An 18,194-nucleotide genomic window follows, 5' to 3' on the forward strand; every position below is an offset into this window, starting at 1 on the left:
GATTTTTACTGCACAGGTCAAAAGGGAGTGATCTGAAAAAAAAGTTGGAGCCACTGTAGCTTGTATCACCTCAAGACTTGTTGATGTTAAAATCATGTCTATTCTTGAGTGTGCCTTTCCATTTGTCCAGGTAAAACCAGGCAGATCTGGATTTTCTTTTCTGTAGGTATCAATCAGTTTAAAATCCTTTATAATGGTCTTCAACAGCTCAGAGCTACTATCTGTTGTGTTGGCTGTTTTGGTTATTTTATCTTTACAATTTAGGACACAATTAAAATCACCAGCTATTACAATGGGAATGTTACATAACAATACAGGATATAAAGCTGAAAGTGTTTCTAACCGATCTTTTAAATCAGTAGGGCAATAGATATTAATAAGTCTCAGCTCAAGCCCGTGCCTCTGAATATCGACACAGATCAGTCTTCCATCCTGTATAATTTGAATTTTCTGGACCTCAATATTATGAGCTCTAAAAAGTATTCCTACTCCAGACGCTCTGTTGGAGTTATCTCCTGACCACACAGAAGGCCCATGTGTCCATCGTCCTTGGAAGGTTTTATAATTATCTTTATATGAAAGCCAACATTCCTGTAAGAAATAAATGTCACTTTTTAAGGTTTGTAGATGTTCAAAAACTGCCTCACATTTCACTCTATCATTTATGCCACGTACATTAATAGATGTTGTTTTTAAAGTGTCCATTAGGGGAACTAGGAAGGATATCAATGTTCATGGCGAGTCTTCTTCCTTTTTTTTGCATGTTTCTTTTTATTTGCTAGACTTGCTGAGGAGGTATTTGATTGTAAAGAACTTTCTTTCATTTGAGTTGCTGTGGAGAACCCTAAGACCTCATCAGGCTCTAAGAATGGGGTTTCTAGAGGGGATTTGGGCGACCAGTTGATCTCAGCCCCCCACTGTGCCTCCCCAGAGGAGGTGGTGAGGACTCTCTCCCTTTTGTCTTCTACGTTTCCTCCACCAGAGGGAGACACAGGGAAAGCAGATGGTGAACTTGTAGATGGTGAACTTGTAGAGGGGTTCTCCCCAATGTTGGAAACGATTGACTCCAAAGGACTCTCTGCTCCGATTTCTGTAGTTCCCAGGAATCCTTCGGCTTGTGAGGGTGGAATTACAGATCCATCTGGGCTCTCATTGAGGGCGGCCGAAGACTCGGATGAACTTTCTGAACAGGATGTTTCACTTTCCATGTCTTCTGATGGACTGAAGGGGTCCAAACTTCCTTTAGCTGTGGCCTCATTCATTTGTTGGTTTGGGTTAGTATCAACCTCACTTGAAAAGAGAGAGGGGAGAAAAACTGTTCCTTGTGTTTCAGCCAAATCAGGCTGATTGTTGTAATCAGATTCAGGTGAGGTGGTAGCCATGTTGGAAGCATGTGCTTCCAAAGTTACTACCTCCATGTGTTGAACAATGGTGGCACTATACTCCGTTTCTGAGGGGGGAGCACACATTTTAACACGGTTTGCATAGGCTCGTGGACAATCTTTAAACCTGTGGTCTTGTGAAAGGCAAAGATTACAAACTGTAGAAGCAGTGCACTGTGAGGCAGTATGTTCTGTGCTCTTACATATTCTACAGACCTCCACAGTGCATTGGGCCGCGAGATGCTCTTTGCTTCTACAACGCCTGCATTCCTTCGGTTGTCCTACATAAAAAACAGAGCCTCTAAAAGAACCAATCTGGATATTATTGGGTAGATGTTGAATCCCATCACCGATTCTTTTCAGCCTGACTTGGAATCTTCGTTCCCCCGTTTTAATTCCATCCACATCTTTTACTTCAAATCCAGAAAGAACTGTGGCATACCTCATTAACCATGTGCTAATGTCCTCAATCTTCACTTTTTCAGAATACATCACGACATGGACGATCTTTAAATCTCTCTCTGACAAAGGTATGAAAACAATCTTCTGAAAGGCTGCAGAATCCTTCTTCTTTTTATCAAATCTCTCACAGCACAGTTCAAAAATCCTTAAACTTGCAAAAATGACTTCAAAAATCTTCTTACCAGGGAAAGCAAAGACATAATCCAGTTGATTTGTTGGAAATCCCAATTCTTTTTGCAGGATCTGGCGACTAAACTGCAATCGATCCATCTCCAGATCTTCCAACAATTCGAATCTTGCAGCATTCCTCCTTTGTCCAGGTAACGCCATGCTTCAGTCCTTGCACTCCAGCCGTCAAGATACCTGGGCAAACAACCTTCTTGATCATTGTATCACCCCTGCCAGGTAAGTATGAGTTGGAACAGACCAAGTTGGCGCAGGGGTTCCTGGCCACTGGCAACACGCAGATGGTGGGCCCACCTCCAAGATTCCGTAAAGGGGGAGGGGCCTCCCTGAAAGACATCATTACTCGGAGCTTCCATAACAGCGACCTCTCCCGGTGAAGTGCCAAGGCTGCATCTAAATTATCCCGGCTAGATAGTGGACAGGAGGCACGCACTAAATCTAGACTCCTCCGACGGAGAAGCCGAGCAAAAGAGCGAACGTACGGCAGAACATGGCACAGAAAGCAAAGAAATGAGCCATGGTGTCCCACAGAGAGCATTGTCCACGTTCCACTAGTCGCTCTGTCTTTTCTTTACACCATCAAAATCAGGGGAGAGCGCGAACGCAGTCCCCCACTACCAGAAATTGTGCAGTCGAGATTCCCACATTTGAGGAATTCGCAGGGGTCAGCACGACCGGATGTGCAATGGCCGAGCCTCGCCCTGGGCAAACAACCTTCTTGATCATTGTATCACCCCTGCCAGGTAAGTATGAGTTGGAACAGACCAAGTTGGCGCAGGGGTTCCTGGCCACTGGCAATACGCAGATGGTGGGCCCACCTCCAAGATTCCGTAAAGGGGGAGGGGCCTCCCTGAAAGACATCATTACTCGGAGCTTCCATAACAGCGACCTCTCCCGGTGAAGTGCCAAGGCTGCATCTAAATTATCCCGGCTAGATAGTGGACAGGAGGCACGCACTAAATCTAGACTCCTCCGACGGAGAAGCCGAGCAAAAGAGCGAACGTACGGCAGAACATGGCACAGAAAGCAAAGAAATGAGCCATGGTGTCCCACAGAGAGCATTGTCCATGTTCCACTAGTCGCTCTGTCTTTTCTTTACACCATCAAAATCAGGGGAGAGCGCGAACGCAGTCCCCCACTACCAGAAATTGTGCAGTCGAGATTCCCACATTTGAGGAATTCGCAGGGGTCAGCACGACCGGATGTGCAATGGCCGAGCCTCGCCCTGCATCTAAAGCCCTCCTTACACTGACAGACTTTGGAAAGATTTGCAAAGATTTGGAAAAGATTTTTGAAAGACTACAGTCTCAGACCCTCTCACATCTAAAGACAAGTAATGGCGGCCTTACATTGTACGATTTTGGTCTGTTTTCACAGTCGGCGACGACATTTCCAAAGTCGGACAGAAATCATTGGAGTTGTACTGGAATCGCGGCGCGCTCCCGTCAACTAGATCGTTAAGTGTAAGGTGCCAATCTTAGCGGTTTTTAGTCAGTCGGAGTCAGTCCTTTTCTAGTTTTGCCGTTACGACAATATCAAACATGTTTGATATTATCGCAAGTCTTTTGAGTCGTGGCTCATGCAAATAGTGACGTGAACTATGAAAACCAATAGTGACCTCTCTCCAACACCAAACAGGAAGAGGCAAAGTAGGCGACAGCTGTAGTCTATATGATTATTTGTTATTCTTATAATATTTGTAATTTCTTATACATCTCTTCCACATGACAGAACAACTCTATATCGGTTAGGGATGTCACGCATGAAACAATGCTGCAGAAACACGAAAATATGACTGAGTTTAGTAGGCTATCATTTCAGTTCCTGTTTATCTATTGCACGATGGGTAATAATTTAAAGGAATCTAGTTGCAGTCTTGTAAATAGTGACCCTGCAAGATCCCTAGTCATTGCAAAATCATAGTCTGTGACTTAAAACTCTACTACTTGTCTTTAGATGTGAGAGGGTCTGAGACTGTAGTCTTTCAAAAATCTTTTCCAAATCTTTGCAAATCTTTCCAAAGTCTGTCAGTGTAAGGAGGGCTTAAAAGAGTTTTAAGTCACAGACTATGATTTTGCAATGACTGGGGATCTTGCAAGGTCACTATTTACAAGACTGCAACTAGATTCCTTTAAATTATTACCCATCGTGCAATAGATATCAACAGGAACTGAAATGATATCCTACTAAATTCAAAGCCATATTTTCGTGTTTCTGCAGCATTGTTTCATGCGTGACATCCCTAACCGATATAGAGTTGTTCCTACACGTGGAAGAGCCGACTAAATATGTATAAGAAATGACAAATATTATAAGAATAACAAATAATCATATAGGCTACAGCTGTCGCCTACTTTGCCCCTTCCTGTTTGGTGTTGAAGAGAGGTCACTATTGGTTTTTATAGTTCACGTCAGTATTTGCATGAGCCACGACTAGAAAGACTTGCGATAATATCAAACATGTTTAATATTGTCGTAACGGCAAAACTAGAAAAGGACTGACTCTGACTGACTTAAAACCGCTAAGATTGGCACCTTACACTAAACGATCTAGTTGACGGGAGCGCGCCGCGATTCCAGTACAACTCCCATGATTTCTGTCCGACTTTGGAAATTTAGTCGCCGACTGTGAAAACAGACCAAAATCGTACAATGTAAGGCCGCCATTAATTATCCCTCGCCCTAAATTATCCCGGCTAGATAGTGGACAGGAGGCACGCACTAAATCAAAGACTCCTCCGACGGAGAAGCCGAGCAAAAGAGCGAACGTACGGCAGAACATGGCACAGAAAGCAAAGAAATGAGCCATTGTCCACGTTCCACTAGTCGCTCTGTCTTTTCTTTACACCATCAAAATCAGGGGAGAGCGCGAACGCAGTCCCCCACTACCAGAAATTGTGCAGTCGAGATTCCCACATTTGAGGAATTCGCAGGGGTCAGCACGACCGGATGTGCAATGGCCGAGCCTCGCCCTGGGCAAACAACCTTCTTGATCATTGTATCACCCCTGCCAGGTAAGTATGAGTTGGAACAGACCAAGTTGGCGCAGGGGTTCCTGGCCACTGGCAACACGCAGATGGTGGGCCCACCTCCAAGATTCCGTAAAGGGGGAGGGGCCTCCCTGAAAGACATCATTACTCGGAGCTTCCATAACAGCGACCTCTCCCGGTGAAGTGCCAAGGCTGCATCTAAATTATCCCGGCTAGATAGTGGACAGGAGGCACGCACTAAATCTAGACTCCTCCGACGGAGAAGCCGAGCAAAAGAGCGAACGTACGGCAGAACATGGCACAGAAAGCAAAGAAATGAGCCATGGTGTCCCACAGAGAGCATTGTCCACGTTCCACTAGTCGCTCTGTCTTTTCTTTACACCATCAAAATCAGGGGAGAGCACGAACGCAGTCCCCCACTACCAGAAATTGTGCAGTCGAGATTCCCACATTTGAGGAATTCGCAGGGGTCAGCACGACCGGATGTGCAATGGCCGAGCCTCGCCCTGGGCAAACAACATTCTTGATCATTGTATCATCCCTGCCAGGTAAGTATGAGTTGGAACAGACCAAGTTGGCGCAGGGGTTCCTGGCCACTGGCAACACGCAGATGGTGGGCCCACCTCCAAGATTCCGTAAAGGGGGAGGGGCCTCCCTGAAAGACATCATTACTCGGAGCTTCCATAACAGCGACCTCTCCCGGTGAAGTGCCAAGGCTGCATCTAAATTATCCCGGCTAGATAGTGGACAGGAGGCACGCACTAAATCTAGACTCCTCCGACGGAGAAGCCGAGCAAAAGAGCGAACGTACGGCAGAACATGGCACAGAAAGCAAAGAAATGAGCCATGGTGTCCCACAGAGAGCATTGTCCACGTTCCACTAGTCGCTCTGTCTTTTCTTTACACCATCAAAATCAGGGGAGAGCGCGAACGCAGTCCCCCACTACCAGAAATTGTGCAGTCGAGATTCCCACATTTGAGGAATTCGCAGGGGTCAGCACGACCGGATGTGCAATGGCCGAGCCTCGCCCTGGGCAAACAACCTTCTTGATCATTGTATCACCCCTGCCAGGTAAGTATGAGTTGGAACAGACCAAGTTGGCGCAGGGGTTCCTGGCCACTGGCAACACGCAGATGGTGGGCCCACCTCCAAGATTCCGTAAAGGGGGAGGGGCCTCCCTGAAAGACATCATTACTCGGAGCTTCCATAACAGCGACCTCTCCCGGTGAAGTGCCAAGGCTGCATCTAAATTATCCCGGCTAGATAGTGGACAGGAGGCACGCACTAAATCTAGACTCCTCCGACGGAGAAGCCGAGCAAAAGAGCGAACGTACGGCAGAACATGGCACAGAAAGCAAAGAAATGAGCCATGGTGTCCCACAGAGAGCATTGTCCACGTTCCACTAGTCGCTCTGTCTTTTCTTTACACCATCAAAATCAGGGGAGAGCGCGAACGCAGTCCCCCACTACCAGAAATTGTGCAGTCGAGATTCCCACATTTGAGGAATTCGCAGGGGTCAGCACGACCGGATGTGCAATGGCCGAGCCTCGCCCTGGGCAAACAACCTTCTTGATCATTGTATCACCCCTGCCAGGTAAGTATGAGTTGGAACAGACCAAGTTGGCGCAGGGGTTCCTGGCCACTGGCAACACGCAGATGGTGGGCCCACCTCCAAGATTCCGTAAAGGGGGAGGGGCCTCCCTGAAAGACATCATTACTCGGAGCTTCCATAACAGCGACCTCTCCCGGTGAAGTGCCAAGGCTGCATCTAAATTATCCCGGCTAGATAGTGGACAGGAGGCACGCACTAAATCTAGACTCCTCCGACGGAGAAGCCGAGCAAAAGAGCGAACGTACGGCAGAACATGGCACAGAAAGCAAAGAAATGAGCCATGGTGTCCCACAGAGAGCATTGTCCACGTTCCACTAGTCGCTCTGTCTTTTCTTTACACCATCAAAATCAGGGGAGAGCGCGAACGCAGTCCCCCACTACCAGAAATTGTGCAGTCGAGATTCCCACATTTGAGGAATTCGCAGGGGTCAGCACGACCGGATGTGCAATGGCCGAGCCTCGCCCTGGGCAAACAACCTTCTTGATCATTGTATCACCCCTGCCAGGTAAGTATGAGTTGGAACAGACCAAGTTGGCGCAGGGGTTCCTGGCCACTGGCAACACGCAGATGGTGGGCCCACCTCCAAGATTCCGTAAAGGGGGAGGGGCCTCCCTGAAAGACATCATTACTCGGAGCTTCCATAACAGCGACCTCTCCCGGTGAAGTGCCAAGGCTGCATCTAAATTATCCCGGCTAGATAGTGGACAGGAGGCGCGCACTAAATCTAGACTCCTCCGACGGAGAAGCCGAGCAAAAGAGCGAACGTACGGCAGAACATGGCACAGAAAGCAAAGAAATGAGCCATGGTGTCCCACAGAGAGCATTGTCCACGTTCCACTAGTCGCTCTGTCTTTTCTTTACACCATCAAAATCAGGGGAGAGCGCGAACGCAGTCCCCCACTACCAGAAATTGTGCAGTCGAGATTCCCACATTTGAGGAATTCGCAGGGGTCAGCACGACCGGATGTGCAATGGCCGAGCCTCGCCCTGGGCAAACAACCTTCTTGATCATTGTATCACCCCTGCCAGGTAAGTATGAGTTGGAACAGACCAAGTTGGCGCAGGGGTTCCTGGCCACTGGCAACACGCAGATGGTGGGCCCACCTCCAAGATTCCGTAAAGGGGGAGGGGCCTCCCTGAAAGACATCATTACTCGGAGCTTCCATAACAGCGACCTCTCCCGGTGAAGTGCCAAGGCTGCATCTAAATTATCCCGGCTAGATAGTGGACAGGAGGCACGCACTAAATCTAGACTCCTCCGACGGAGAAGCCGAGCAAAAGAGCGAACGTACGGCAGAACATGGCACAGAAAGCAAAGAAATGAGCCATGGTGTCCCACAGAGAGCATTGTCCACGTTCCACTAGTCGCTCTGTCTTTTCTTTACACCATCAAAATCAGGGGAGAGCGCGAACGCAGTCCCCCACTACCAGAAATTGTGCAGTCGAGATTCCCACATTTGAGGAATTCGCAGGGGTCAGCACGACCGGATGTGCAATGGCCGAGCCTCGCCCTGGGCAAACAACCTTCTTGATCATTGTATCACCCCTGCCAGGTAAGTATGAGTTGGAACAGACCAAGTTGGCGCAGGGGTTCCTGGCCACTGGCAACACGCAGATGGTGGGCCCACCTCCAAGATTCCGTAAAGGGGGAGGGGCCTCCCTGAAAGACATCATTACTCGGAGCTTCCATAACAGCGACCTCTCCCGGTGAAGTGCCAAGGCTGCATCTAAATTATCCCGGCTAGATAGTGGACAGGAGGCGCGCACTAAATCTAGACTCCTCCGACGGAGAAGCCGAGCAAAAGAGCGAACGTACGGCAGAACATGGCACAGAAAGCAAAGAAATGAGCCATGGTGTCCCACAGAGAGCATTGTCCACGTTCCACTAGTCGCTCTGTCTTTTCTTTACACCATCAAAATCAGGGGAGAGCGCGAACGCAGTCCCCCACTACCAGAAATTGTGCAGTCGAGATTCCCACATTTGAGGAATTCGCAGGGGTCAGCACGACCGGATGTGCAATGGCCGAGCCTCGCCCTGGGCAAACAACCTTCTTGATCATTGTATCACCCCTGCCAGGTAAGTATGAGTTGGAACAGACCAAGTTGGCGCAGGGGTTCCTGGCCACTGGCAACACGCAGATGGTGGGCCCACCTCCAAGATTCCGTAAAGGGGGAGGGGCCTCCCTGAAAGACATCATTACTCGGAGCTTCCATAACAGCGACCTCTCCCGGTGAAGTGCCAAGGCTGCATCTAAATTATCCCGGCTAGATAGTGGACAGGAGGCACGCACTAAATCTAGACTCCTCCGACGGAGAAGCCGAGCAAAAGAGCGAACGTACGGCAGAACATGGCACAGAAAGCAAAGAAATGAGCCATGGTGTCCCACAGAGAGCATTGTCCACGTTCCACTAGTCGCTCTGTCTTTTCTTTACACCATCAAAATCAGGGGAGAGCGCGAACGCAGTCCCCCACTACCAGAAATTGTGCAGTCGAGATTCCCACATTTGAGGAATTCGCAGGGGTCAGCACGACCGGATGTGCAATGGCCGAGCCTCGCCCTGGGCAAACAACCTTCTTGATCATTGTATCACCCCTGCCAGGTAAGTATGAGTTGGAACAGACCAAGTTGGCGCAGGGGTTCCTGGCCACTGGCAACACGCAGATGGTGGGCCCACCTCCAAGATTCCGTAAAGGGGGAGGGGCCTCCCTGAAAGACATCATTACTCGGAGCTTCCATAACAGCGACCTCTCCCGGTGAAGTGCCAAGGCTGCATCTAAATTATCCCGGCTAGATAGTGGACAGGAGGCACGCACTAAATCTAGACTCCTCCGACGGAGAAGCCGAGCAAAAGAGCGAACGTACGGCAGAACATGGCACAGAAAGCAAAGAAATGAGCCATGGTGTCCCACAGAGAGCATTGTCCACGTTCCACTAGTCGCTCTGTCTTTTCTTTACACCATCAAAATCAGGGGAGAGCGCGAACGCAGTCCCCCACTACCAGAAATTGTGCAGTCGAGATTCCCACATTTGAGGAATTCGCAGGGGTCAGCACGACCGGATGTGCAATGGCCGAGCCTCGCCCTGGGCAAACAACCTTCTTGATCATTGTATCACCCCTGCCAGGTAAGTATGAGTTGGAACAGACCAAGTTGGCGCAGGGGTTCCTGGCCACTGGCAACACGCAGATGGTGGGCCCACCTCCAAGATTCCGTAAAGGGGGAGGGGCCTCCCTGAAAGACATCATTACTCGGAGCTTCCATAACAGCGACCTCTCCCGGTGAAGTGCCAAGGCTGCATCTAAATTATCCCGGCTAGATAGTGGACAGAAGGCACGCACTAAATCTAGACTCCTCCGACGGAGAAGCCGAGCAAAAGAGCGAACGTACGGCAGAACATGGCACAGAAAGCAAAGAAATGAGCCATGGTGTCCCACAGAGAGCATTGTCCACGTTCCACTAGTCGCTCTGTCTTTTCTTTACACCATCAAAATCAGGGGAGAGCGCGAACGCAGTCCCCCACTACCAGAAATTGTGCAGTCGAGATTCCCACATTTGAGGAATTCGCAGGGGTCAGCACGACCGGATGTGCAATGGCCGAGCCTCGCCCTGGGCAAACAACCTTCTTGATCATTGTATCACCCCTGCCAGGTAAGTATGAGTTGGAACAGACCAAGTTGGCGCAGGGGTTCCTGGCCACTGGCAACACGCAGATGGTGGGCCCACCTCCAAGATTCCGTAAAGGGGGAGGGGCCTCCCTGAAAGACATCATTACTCGGAGCTTCCATAACAGCGACCTCTCCCGGTGAAGTGCCAAGGCTGCATCTAAAGCCCTCCTTACACTGACAGACTTTGGAAAGATTTGCAAAGATTTGGAAAAGATTTTTGAAAGACTACAGTCTCAGACCCTCTCACATCTAAAGACAAGTAATGGCGGCCTTACATTGTACGAATTTGGTCTGTTTTCACAGTCGGCGACGACATTTCCAAAGTCGGACAGAAATCATTGGAGTTGTACTGGAATCGCGGCGCGCTCCCGTCAACTAGATCGTTAAGTGTAAGGTGCCAATCTTAGCGGTTTTTAGTCAGTCGGAGTCAGTCCTTTTCTAGTTTTGCCGTTACGACAATATCAAACATGTTTGATATTATCGCAAGTCTTTTGAGTCGTGGCTCATGCAAATAGTGACGTGAACTATGAAAACCAATAGTGACCTCTCTCCAACACCAAACAGGAAGAGGCAAAGTAGGCGACAGCTGTAGTCTATATGATTATTTGTTATTCTTATAATATTTGTAATTTCTTATACATCTCTTCCACATGACAGAACAACTCTATATCGGTTAGGGATGTCACGCATGAAACAATGCTGCAGAAACACGAAAATATGACTGAGTTTAGTAGGCTATCATTTCAGTTCCTGTTTATCTATTGCACGATGGGTAATAATTTAAAGGAATCTAGTTGCAGTCTTGTAAATAGTGACCCTGCAAGATCCCTAGTCATTGCAAAATCATAGTCTGTGACTTAAAACTCTACTACTTGTCTTTAGATGTGAGAGGGTCTGAGACTGTAGTATTTCAAAAATCTTTTCCAAATCTTTGCAAATCTTTCCAAAGTCTGTCAGTGTAAGGAGGGCTTAAAAGAGTTTTAAGTCACAGACTATGATTTTGCAATGACTGGGGATCTTGCAAGGTCACTATTTACAAGACTGCAACTAGATTCCTTTAAATTATTACCCATCGTGCAATAGATATCAACAGGAACTGAAATGATATCCTACTAAATTCAAAGCCATATTTTCGTGTTTCTGCAGCATTGTTTCATGCGTGACATCCCTAACCGATATAGAGTTGTTCCTACACGTGGAAGAGCCGACTAAATATGTATAAGAAATGACAAATATTATAAGAATAACAAATAATCATATAGGCTACAGCTGTCGCCTACTTTGCCCCTTCCTGTTTGGTGTTGAAGAGAGGTCACTATTGGTTTTTATAGTTCACGTCAGTATTTGCATAAGCCACGACTAGAAAGACTTGCGATAATATCAAACATGTTTAATATTGTCGTAACGGCAAAACTAGAAAAGGACTGACTCTGACTGACTTAAAACCGCTAAGATTGGCACCTTACACTAAACGATCTAGTTGACGGGAGCGCGCCGCGATTCCAGTACAACTCCCATGATTTCTGTCCGACTTTGGAAATTTAGTCGCCGACTGTGAAAACAGACCAAAATCGTACAATGTAAGGCCGGCATTAATTATCCCGGCTAGATAGTGGACAGGAGGCACGCACTAAATCTAGACTCCTCCGACGGAGAAGCCGAGCAAAAGAGCGAACGTACGGCCGAACATGGCACAGAAAGCAAAGAAATGAGCCATGGTGTCCCACAGAGAGCATTGTCCACTTTCCACTAGTCGCTCTGTCTTTTCTTTACACCATCAAAATCAGGGGAGAGCGCGAACGCAGTCCCCCACTACCAGAAATTGTGCAGTCGAGATTCCCACATTTGAGGAATTCGCAGGGGTCAGCACGACCGGATGTGCAATGGCCGAGCCTCGCCCTGGGCAAACAACCTTCTTGATCATTGTATCACCCCTGCCAGGTAAGTATGAGTTGGAACAGACCAAGTTGGCGCAGGGGTTCCTGGCCACTGGCAACACGCAGATGGTGGGCCCACCTCCAAGATTCCGTAAAGGGGGAGGGGCCTCCCTGAAAGACATCATTACTCGGAGCTTCCATAACAGCGACCTCTCCCGGTGAAGTGCCAAGGCTGCATCTAAATTATCCCGGCTAGATAGTGGACAGGAGGCGCGCACTAAATCTAGACTCCTCCGACGGAGAAGCCGAGCAAAAGAGCGAACGTACGGCAGAACATGGCACAGAAAGCAAAGAAATGAGCCATGGTGTCCCACAGAGAGCATTGTCCACGTTCCACTAGTCGCTCTGTCTTTTCTTTACACCATCAAAATCAGGGGAGAGCGCGAACGCAGTCCCCCACTACCAGAAATTGTGCAGTCGAGATTCCCACATTTGAGGAATTCGCAGGGGTCAGCACGACCGGATGTGCAATGGCCGAGCCTCGCCCTGGGCAAACAACCTTCTTGATCATTGTATCACCCCTGCCAGGTAAGTATGAGTTGGAACAGACCAAGTTGGCGCAGGGGTTCCTGGCCACTGGCAACACGCAGATGGTGGGCCCACCTCCAAGATTCCGTAAAGGGGGAGGGGCCTCCCTGAAAGACATCATTACTCGGAGCTTCCATAACAGCGACCTCTCCCGGTGAAGTGCCAAGGCTGCATCTAAATTATCCCGGCTAGATAGTGGACAGGAGGCGCGCACTAAATCTAGACTCCTCCGACGGAGAAGCCGAGCAAAAGAGCGAACGTACGGCAGAACATGGCACAGAAAGCAAAGAAATGAGCCATGGTGTCCCACAGAGAGCATTGTCCACGTTCCACTAGTCGCTCTGTCTTTTCTTTACACCATCAAAATCAGGGGAGAGCGCGAACGCAGTCCCCCACTACCAGAAATTGTGCAGTCGAGATTCCCACATTTGAGGAATTCGCAGGGGTCAGCACGACCGGATGTGCAATGGCCGAGCCTCGCCCTGGGCAAACAACCTTCTTGATCATTGTATCACCCCTGCCAGGTAAGTATGAGTTGGAACAGACCAAGTTGGCGCAGGGGTTCCTGGCCACTGGCAACACGCAGATGGTGGGCCCACCTCCAAGATTCCGTAAAGGGGGAGGGGCCTCCCTGAAAGACATCATTACTCGGAGCTTCCATAACAGCGACCTCTCCCGGTGAAGTGCCAAGGCTGCATCTAAATTATCCCGGCTAGATAGTGGACAGGAGGCGCGCACTAAATCTAGACTCCTCCGACGGAGAAGCCGAGCAAAAGAGCGAACGTACGGCAGAACATGGCACAGAAAGCAAAGAAATGAGCCATGGTGTCCCACAGAGAGCATTGTCCACGTTCCACTAGTCGCTCTGTCTTTTCTTTACACCATCAAAATCAGGGGAGAGCGCGAACGCAGTCCCCCACTACCAGAAATTGTGCAGTCGAGATTCCCACATTTGAGGAATTCGCAGGGGTCAGCACGACCGGATGTGCAATGGCCGAGCCTCGCCCTGGGCAAACAACCTTCTTGATCATTGTATCACCCCTGCCAGGTAAGTATGAGTTGGAACAGACCAAGTTGGCGCAGGGGTTCCTGGCCACTGGCAACACGCAGATGGTGGGCCCACCTCCAAGATTCCGTAAAGGGGGAGGGGCCTCCCTGAAAGACATCATTACTCGGAGCTTCCATAACAGCGACCTCTCCCGGTGAAGTGCCAAGGCTGCATCTAAATTATCCCGGCTAGATAGTGGACAGGAGGCGCGCACTAAATCTAGACTCCTCCGACGGAGAAGCCGAGCAAAAGAGCGAACGTACGGCAGAACATGGCACAGAAAGCAAAGAAATGAGCCATGGTGTCCCACAGAGAGCATTGTCCACGTTCCACTAGTCGCTCTGTCTTTTCTTTACACCATCAAAATCAGGGGAGAGCGCGAACGCAGTCCCCCACTACCAGAAATTGTGCAGTCGAGATTCCCACATTTGAGGAATTCGCAGGGGTCAGCACGACCGGATGTGCAATGGCCGAGCCTCGCCCTGGGCAAACAACCTTCTTGATCATTGTATCACCCCTGCCAGGTAAGTATGAGTTGGAACAGACCAAGTTGGCGCAGGGGTTCCTGGCCACTGGCAACACGCAGATGGTGGGCCCACCTCCAAGATTCCGTAAAGGGGGAGGGGCCTCCCTGAAAGACATCATTACTCGGAGCTTCCATAACAGCGACCTCTCCCGGTGAAGTGCCAAGGCTGCATCTAAATTATCCCGGCTAGATAGTGGACAGGAGGCACGCACTAAATCTAGACTCCTCCGACGGAGAAGCCGAGCAAAAGAGCGAACGTACGGCAGAACATGGCACAGAAAGCAAAGAAATGAGCCATGGTGTCCCACAGAGAGCATTGTCCACGTTCCACTAGTCGCTCTGTCTTTTCTTTACACCATCAAAATCAGGGGAGAGCGCGAACGCAGTCCCCCACTACCAGAAATTGTGCAGTCGAGATTCCCACATTTGAGGAATTCGCAGGGGTCAGCACGACCGGATGTGCAATGGCCGAGCCTCGCCCTGGGCAAACAACCTTCTTGATCATTGTATCACCCCTGCCAGGTAAGTATGAGTTGGAACAGACCAAGTTGGCGCAGGGGTTCCTGGCCACTGGCAACACGCAGATGGTGGGCCCACCTCCAAGATTCCGTAAAGGGGGAGGGGCCTCCCTGAAAGACATCATTACTCGGAGCTTCCATAACAGCGACCTCTCCCGGTGAAGTGCCAAGGCTGCATCTAAATTATCCCGGCTAGATAGTGGACAGGAGGCGCGCACTAAATCTAGACTCCTCCGACGGAGAAGCCGAGCAAAAGAGCGAACGTACGGCAGAACATGGCACAGAAAGCAAAGAAATGAGCCATGGTGTCCCACAGAGAGCATTGTCCACGTTCCACTAGTCGCTCTGTCTTTTCTTTACACCATCAAAATCAGGGGAGAGCGCGAACGCAGTCCCCCACTACCAGAAATTGTGCAGTCGAGATTCCCACATTTGAGGAATTCGCAGGGGTCAGCACGACCGGATGTGCAATGGCCGAGCCTCGCCCTGGGCAAACAACCTTCTTGATCATTGTATCACCCCTGCCAGGTAAGTATGAGTTGGAACAGACCAAGTTGGCGCAGGGGTTCCTGGCCACTGGCAACACGCAGATGGTGGGCCCACCTCCAAGATTCCGTAAAGGGGGAGGGGCCTCCCTGAAAGACATCATTACTCGGAGCTTCCATAACAGCGACCTCTCCCGGTGAAGTGCCAAGGCTGCATCTAAATTATCCCGGCTAGATAGTGGACAGGAGGCACGCACTAAATCTAGACTCCTCCGACGGAGAAGCCGAGCAAAAGAGCGAACGTACGGCAGAACATGGCACAGAAAGCAAAGAAATGAGCCATGGTGTCCCACAGAGAGCATTGTCCACGTTCCACTAGTCGCTCTGTCTTTTCTTTACACCATCAAAATCAGGGGAGAGCGCGAACGCAGTCCCCCACTACCAGAAATTGTGCAGTCGAGATTCCCACATTTGAGGAATTCGCAGGGGTCAGCACGACCGGATGTGCAATGGCCGAGCCTCGCCCTGGGCAAACAACCTTCTTGATCATTGTATCACCCCTGCCAGGTAAGTATGAGTTGGAACAGACCAAGTTGGCGCAGGGGTTCCTGGCCACTGGCAACACGCAGATGGTGGGCCCACCTCCAAGATTCCGTAAAGGGGGAGGGGCCTCCCTGAAAGACATCATTACTCGGAGCTTCCATAACAGCGACCTCTCCCGGTGAAGTGCCAAGGCTGCATCTAAATTATCCCGGCTAGATAGTGGACAGGAGGCACGCACTAAATCTAGACTCCTCCGACGGAGAAGCCGAGCAAAAGAGCGAACGTACGGCAGAACATGGCACAGAAAGCAAAGAAATGAGCCATGGTGTCCCACAGAGAGCATTGTCCACGTTCCACTAGTCGCTCTGTCTTTTCTTTACACCATCAAAATCAGGGGAGAGCGCGAACGCAGTCCCCCACTACCAGAAATTGTGCAGTCGAGATTCCCACATTTGAGGAATTCGCAGGGGTCAGCACGACCGGATGTGCAATGGCCGAGCCTCGCCCTGGGCAAACAACCTTCTTGATCATTGTATCACCCCTGCCAGGTAAGTATGAGTTGGAACAGACCAAGTTGGCGCAGGGGTTCCTGGCCACTGGCAACACGCAGATGGTGGGCCCACCTCCAAGATTCCGTAAAGGGGGAGGGGCCTCCCTGAAAGACATCATTACTCGGAGCTTCCATAACAGCGACCTCTCCCGGTGAAGTGCCAAGGCTGCATCTAAATTATCCCGGCTAGATAGTGGACAGGAGGCGCGCACTAAATCTAGACTCCTCCGACGGAGAAGCCGAGCAAAAGAGCGAACGTACGGCAGAACATGGCACAGAAAGCAAAGAAATGAGCCATGGTGTCCCACAGAGAGCATTGTCCACGTTCCACTAGTCGCTCTGTCTTTTCTTTACACCATCAAAATCAGGGGAGAGCGCGAACGCAGTCCCCCACTACCAGAAATTGTGCAGTCGAGATTCCCACATTTGAGGAATTCGCAGGGGTCAGCACGACCGGATGTGCAATGGCCGAGCCTCGCCCTGGGCAAACAACCTTCTTGATCATTGTATCACCCCTGCCAGGTAAGTATGAGTTGGAACAGACCAAGTTGGCGCAGGGGTTCCTGGCCACTGGCAACACGCAGATGGTGGGCCCACCTCCAAGATTCCGTAAAGGGGGAGGGGCCTCCCTGAAAGACATCATTACTCGGAGCTTCCATAACAGCGACCTCTCCCGGTGAAGTGCCAAGGCTGCATCTAAATTATCCCGGCTAGATAGTGGACAGGAGGCACGCACTAAATCTAGACTCCTCCGACGGAGAAGCCGAGCAAAAGAGCGAACGTACGGCAGAACATGGCACAGAAAGCAAAGAAATGAGCCATGGTGTCCCACAGAGAGCATTGTCCACGTTCCACTAGTCGCTCTGTCTTTTCTTTACACCATCAAAATCAGGGGAGAGCGCGAACGCAGTCCCCCACTACCAGAAATTGTGCAGTCGAGATTCCCACATTTGAGGAATTCGCAGGGGTCAGCACGACCGGATGTGCAATGGCCGAGCCTCGCCCTGGGCAAACAACCTTCTTGATCATTGTATCACCCCTGCCAGGTAAGTATGAGTTGGAACAGACCAAGTTGGCGCAGGGGTTCCTGGCCACTGGCAACACGCAGATGGTGGGCCCACCTCCAAGATTCCGTAAAGGGGGAGGGGCCTCCCTGAAAGACATCATTACTCGGAGCTTCCATAACAGCGACCTCTCCCGGTGAAGTGCCAAGGCTGCATCTAAATTATCCCGGCTAGATAGTGGACAGGAGGCACGCACTAAATCTAGACTCCTCCGACGGAGAAGCCGAGCAAAAGAGCGAACGTACGGCAGAACATGGCACAGAAAGCAAAGAAATGAGCCATGGTGTCCCACAGAGAGCATTGTCCACGTTCCACTAGTCGCTCTGTCTTTTCTTTACACCATCAAAATCAGGGGAGAGCGCGAACGCAGTCCCCCACTACCAGAAATTGTGCAGTCGAGATTCCCACATTTGAGGAATTCGCAGGGGTCAGCACGACCGGATGTGCAATGGCCGAGCCTCGCCCTGGGCAAACAACCTTCTTGATCATTGTATCACCCCTGCCAGGTAAGTATGAGTTGGAACAGACCAAGTTGGCGCAGGGGTTCCTGGCCACTGGCAACACGCAGATGGTGGGCCCACCTCCAAGATTCCGTAAAGGGGGAGGGGCCTCCCTGAAAGACATCATTACTCGGAGCTTCCATAACAGCGACCTCTCCCGGTGAAGTGCCAAGGCTGCATCTAAATTATCCCGG

The 18,194-nt window shown here is 50.2% G+C and overlaps 24 non-coding genes and 1 pseudogene across 24 annotated transcripts; all 25 read right to left on the minus strand.

Moving 5' to 3' along the window:
* Positions 1 to 2,616: 2,616 nt before the first annotated feature.
* Positions 2,617 to 2,781, minus strand: LOC143105321 (U1 spliceosomal RNA). Its single transcript, XR_012983436.1, has one exon. It is a non-coding gene; the product is annotated as a U1 spliceosomal RNA (small nuclear RNA).
* A 359-nt stretch (positions 2,782 to 3,140) lies between these two features.
* On the minus strand, positions 3,141 to 3,290 carry LOC143105277 (U1 spliceosomal RNA; annotated as a pseudogene).
* A 1,597-nt stretch (positions 3,291 to 4,887) lies between these two features.
* On the minus strand, positions 4,888 to 5,052 carry LOC143105322 (U1 spliceosomal RNA). The gene has a single exon (XR_012983437.1). It is a non-coding gene; the product is annotated as a U1 spliceosomal RNA (small nuclear RNA).
* Positions 5,053 to 5,411: 359 nt separating this feature from the next.
* LOC143105269 (U1 spliceosomal RNA) lies at positions 5,412 to 5,576 on the minus strand. Its single transcript, XR_012983399.1, has one exon. It is a non-coding gene; the product is annotated as a U1 spliceosomal RNA (small nuclear RNA).
* A 359-nt stretch (positions 5,577 to 5,935) lies between these two features.
* LOC143105324 (U1 spliceosomal RNA) lies at positions 5,936 to 6,100 on the minus strand. The gene has a single exon (XR_012983438.1). It is a non-coding gene; the product is annotated as a U1 spliceosomal RNA (small nuclear RNA).
* A 359-nt stretch (positions 6,101 to 6,459) lies between these two features.
* Positions 6,460 to 6,624, minus strand: LOC143105325 (U1 spliceosomal RNA). The gene has a single exon (XR_012983439.1). It is a non-coding gene; the product is annotated as a U1 spliceosomal RNA (small nuclear RNA).
* Positions 6,625 to 6,983: 359 nt separating this feature from the next.
* On the minus strand, positions 6,984 to 7,148 carry LOC143105326 (U1 spliceosomal RNA). Its single transcript, XR_012983440.1, has one exon. It is a non-coding gene; the product is annotated as a U1 spliceosomal RNA (small nuclear RNA).
* A 359-nt stretch (positions 7,149 to 7,507) lies between these two features.
* On the minus strand, positions 7,508 to 7,672 carry LOC143104993 (U1 spliceosomal RNA). Its single transcript, XR_012983139.1, has one exon. It is a non-coding gene; the product is annotated as a U1 spliceosomal RNA (small nuclear RNA).
* A 359-nt stretch (positions 7,673 to 8,031) lies between these two features.
* Positions 8,032 to 8,196, minus strand: LOC143104994 (U1 spliceosomal RNA). Its single transcript, XR_012983140.1, has one exon. It is a non-coding gene; the product is annotated as a U1 spliceosomal RNA (small nuclear RNA).
* Positions 8,197 to 8,555: 359 nt separating this feature from the next.
* Positions 8,556 to 8,720, minus strand: LOC143104996 (U1 spliceosomal RNA). The gene has a single exon (XR_012983141.1). It is a non-coding gene; the product is annotated as a U1 spliceosomal RNA (small nuclear RNA).
* A 359-nt stretch (positions 8,721 to 9,079) lies between these two features.
* Positions 9,080 to 9,244, minus strand: LOC143104997 (U1 spliceosomal RNA). Its single transcript, XR_012983142.1, has one exon. It is a non-coding gene; the product is annotated as a U1 spliceosomal RNA (small nuclear RNA).
* Positions 9,245 to 9,603: 359 nt separating this feature from the next.
* Positions 9,604 to 9,768, minus strand: LOC143104998 (U1 spliceosomal RNA). The gene has a single exon (XR_012983143.1). It is a non-coding gene; the product is annotated as a U1 spliceosomal RNA (small nuclear RNA).
* Positions 9,769 to 10,127: 359 nt separating this feature from the next.
* On the minus strand, positions 10,128 to 10,292 carry LOC143104999 (U1 spliceosomal RNA). The gene has a single exon (XR_012983144.1). It is a non-coding gene; the product is annotated as a U1 spliceosomal RNA (small nuclear RNA).
* Positions 10,293 to 12,085: 1,793 nt separating this feature from the next.
* On the minus strand, positions 12,086 to 12,250 carry LOC143105000 (U1 spliceosomal RNA). Its single transcript, XR_012983145.1, has one exon. It is a non-coding gene; the product is annotated as a U1 spliceosomal RNA (small nuclear RNA).
* A 359-nt stretch (positions 12,251 to 12,609) lies between these two features.
* On the minus strand, positions 12,610 to 12,774 carry LOC143105001 (U1 spliceosomal RNA). Its single transcript, XR_012983146.1, has one exon. It is a non-coding gene; the product is annotated as a U1 spliceosomal RNA (small nuclear RNA).
* Positions 12,775 to 13,133: 359 nt separating this feature from the next.
* Positions 13,134 to 13,298, minus strand: LOC143105002 (U1 spliceosomal RNA). Its single transcript, XR_012983147.1, has one exon. It is a non-coding gene; the product is annotated as a U1 spliceosomal RNA (small nuclear RNA).
* A 359-nt stretch (positions 13,299 to 13,657) lies between these two features.
* On the minus strand, positions 13,658 to 13,822 carry LOC143105003 (U1 spliceosomal RNA). The gene has a single exon (XR_012983148.1). It is a non-coding gene; the product is annotated as a U1 spliceosomal RNA (small nuclear RNA).
* Positions 13,823 to 14,181: 359 nt separating this feature from the next.
* LOC143105004 (U1 spliceosomal RNA) lies at positions 14,182 to 14,346 on the minus strand. Its single transcript, XR_012983149.1, has one exon. It is a non-coding gene; the product is annotated as a U1 spliceosomal RNA (small nuclear RNA).
* A 359-nt stretch (positions 14,347 to 14,705) lies between these two features.
* On the minus strand, positions 14,706 to 14,870 carry LOC143105005 (U1 spliceosomal RNA). The gene has a single exon (XR_012983150.1). It is a non-coding gene; the product is annotated as a U1 spliceosomal RNA (small nuclear RNA).
* A 359-nt stretch (positions 14,871 to 15,229) lies between these two features.
* On the minus strand, positions 15,230 to 15,394 carry LOC143105006 (U1 spliceosomal RNA). Its single transcript, XR_012983151.1, has one exon. It is a non-coding gene; the product is annotated as a U1 spliceosomal RNA (small nuclear RNA).
* Positions 15,395 to 15,753: 359 nt separating this feature from the next.
* On the minus strand, positions 15,754 to 15,918 carry LOC143105007 (U1 spliceosomal RNA). Its single transcript, XR_012983152.1, has one exon. It is a non-coding gene; the product is annotated as a U1 spliceosomal RNA (small nuclear RNA).
* Positions 15,919 to 16,277: 359 nt separating this feature from the next.
* On the minus strand, positions 16,278 to 16,442 carry LOC143105008 (U1 spliceosomal RNA). The gene has a single exon (XR_012983153.1). It is a non-coding gene; the product is annotated as a U1 spliceosomal RNA (small nuclear RNA).
* A 359-nt stretch (positions 16,443 to 16,801) lies between these two features.
* LOC143105009 (U1 spliceosomal RNA) lies at positions 16,802 to 16,966 on the minus strand. The gene has a single exon (XR_012983154.1). It is a non-coding gene; the product is annotated as a U1 spliceosomal RNA (small nuclear RNA).
* Positions 16,967 to 17,325: 359 nt separating this feature from the next.
* Positions 17,326 to 17,490, minus strand: LOC143105010 (U1 spliceosomal RNA). Its single transcript, XR_012983155.1, has one exon. It is a non-coding gene; the product is annotated as a U1 spliceosomal RNA (small nuclear RNA).
* Positions 17,491 to 17,849: 359 nt separating this feature from the next.
* Positions 17,850 to 18,014, minus strand: LOC143105012 (U1 spliceosomal RNA). The gene has a single exon (XR_012983156.1). It is a non-coding gene; the product is annotated as a U1 spliceosomal RNA (small nuclear RNA).
* Positions 18,015 to 18,194: the final 180 nt, after the last annotated feature.

Source organism: Alosa pseudoharengus, unplaced genomic scaffold, assembly GCF_046254945.1.
Source record: "Alosa pseudoharengus isolate Yale_2024_CS ecotype anadromous, Long Island Sound unplaced genomic scaffold, YU_APseudo_1.1 YU_APseudo_1.1_scf_5, whole genome shotgun sequence".
NCBI classification, from domain to species: Eukaryota; Metazoa; Chordata; class Actinopteri; order Clupeiformes; family Clupeidae; genus Alosa; species Alosa pseudoharengus.